We start from the raw sequence: 2571 nt of genomic DNA on the forward strand, positions 1-2571 counted from the left end.
TGTCTTTAACCCTCCTCTCTCTCTCTCTCTCTCTCTCTCTCCTTTCTCTGCTGTTTGTCTTTAACCCTCCTCTCTCTCTCTCTCTCTGTGTCTCAGTGTCGTTTTACCCCCTCCCCTCCTCTCGGGCTGTTTTCAGTCACTTCCTGGAAGTGGCCGAGCGGAGGAAAACCCCCAGAATTCCAGATCAGCTCTGAGAGGGGGGCGTGGCTACTGCTGATGATGTCACCGTGCTGCTGATAAAACACTCACAGAAGAAAAAAAAAAACTTTTCTCTGAACCAGAAAACAAAGAACAGAACGGCGTCTAACCCCCCCCCCCAATGCCACAGCCTGCGGGGGGGTTGTGATGAAACGTGGTTCAGGTTCCCCTCAGGATCAAAACAAATGTTTGCATCGGTCTTTTTAAACAATGATGATTAATTTCTTCTGAAATTTTCAGAGAATTAGCATTTCCTCAACAATCAAAGGGGTTTTTCTCCTCACCATAATAATGTTTACAACTTAAAAAGGTTTATTTTAGGGAGCAGTGCCACCATCAGATCAATATTTCAATGTCCAATACTTTATGCACTTTGTTCAGACAGTTAGAATTCTGTTAATAATTAATAAGTGTTGTGTTTATGTTTATTTAATTATTGCTTTGTGAATGAAATCAACAGATGTTGGTTTTTGTTCCTCATCCTAGTGCATGTTTGTTTGTGTTTGTTGTTGTTGTTTGTATTTGTTTGTATTGTAAGTTACACTCAAATGATCATCTTTGAATTCACTAAATTAAAATCATGGAACATGTTTCTGTGTGATTTCTTTAAGGATTTTGTTGAGTCAACTTCATTTATTAGTGTAACTGTAAAATCAGTTGGACCAACCTGATTAAATTAAAGTCAGACCCAGTGAATAAGTTAAATTAACTCAAGTAAATTAAGTTCACCAACACAACTGCTCAATGCTGTGTATTTATTCGATTGTGTCGCTACCTCAGAAATAAAAGTTTCTTTAATTTAATAAAGAAAATATATGATGTATAATAAATGTTAAATTGTGGATTGTATTGAATGCATCATTACATTCCCGCTAATTAGCAAATGTTAGCATGGTATCTGTATGTTAGCCTTGTCACTGGGAGCATGTTAGCATTTAGCTCACAGCACTGCTCTGTCTAATAGGGTTCTTACACATTTTCCATACCAAAATGTCCTTCTTGGTAGATTGTTCAGACCATATTTAACATCCGAGATAGATGTTTATTATGTGACTAATGATTATTTTCATTATCGTTTAATCTGTCAATCATCTTCTCTTTGTCTGTAAAACATCATAAAAGGTTCCCAGAATCCAAATGAGGTCTTGTTTTGTTTGAGCAACAGTCCAAAACCCCCAAATAGTCAGTTTACTGGGATATGAAACACACATTGTATAAATTAAAAACAGATAATTTTATCATTTTTATCTTTAAACTGAAAATTATTAATTAATTATTAAATATAGTTACAGCTTAATTTTTTGTCAAACAACTGATCGATGAACGGTTGCAGGTCTACTTACAGACATTATGCAGAACTAACAACATTCCCATCAGCCTCAGCTCTGTGTTTACTGCTAATCAGCTAATGTTAGCATGCTAAGACGCTAAGCTAGGATGACATGTTAGCATGTTAGCATTGTCACAGTGAGCATGTTAGCATGCTGCTAGTCGAGCCTAATGAAGATAAACAGACAGAACTCGATTCGTGCTTGTAGGTGATCTCTTATGTAAATCTGTGTGTCGTCTGCGTATTGTAAAATAATCTAAGCACCATAATGAGAATCTGAGACGGACATGAGGGACATTTTAAATTAATTAAATAGAAATATTCTTAAAGGACCAGTGTGCAGGATTTAGAGCAGGGGTCACCAACCTTTTTGAGAAACTGAAGAGCTTACTTCATGGGTACTTGAGTCATTACGAAGAGGGCTTACCCAGTTTGGTATTAACTTCTGGCGTCATGAGAATACAAATATGGTGCCTTGCCTCAGTGTTGCTTGGCTTCACCGCTGTCTATCCCAAGCGTGAGCGGTTGTCTATTCATTACATCGTATTATATTAATAATCATTGCTATGTTGAAGACACGAGTTACGTTATATGATCTCACAATTATATTATCAACAAATGACTTTGAACAAGGGTGGGATAGAGTATAATATCAATAATTATTATGATATGTCATTTGTAATAGGAATACAGGCCGTGGCCTGGGCTACTCATGTGTGGTCCTTGGGCGACTGGTGCCGCGGGACGTTGTTGGGTGAAACCCCTGGGGATGTGTAAGAGTACAATGGTAAGGTATGTTTTGAACCTCCCAGTTTAAAAAGGGAGGGCGGCAACCTTTGTTTACTATCTGAAGGAGAAACAAGACAAGTGTAAAATCAAGAAAGGAAGTAAAGTTTTCCGAAAATTATTCCAGGGTCAAAGGGTAACGTTTTTTTTTGATTTGGTGGGCGTGTAATGGGATACAAAGAGTTAGTAGAAGTTGGTAAGTTAAACAGATCCATTATAGTATTGGTTTGTTTGCCCTGAAGCCCACTGGGACAGAA

The sequence above is a fragment of the Morone saxatilis genome, unplaced genomic scaffold (assembly GCF_004916995.1).
Source record: "Morone saxatilis isolate NCDOM2014 unplaced genomic scaffold, NCSU_SB_2.0 Contig19, whole genome shotgun sequence".
Classification (NCBI taxonomy): Eukaryota; Metazoa; Chordata; class Actinopteri; family Moronidae; genus Morone; species Morone saxatilis.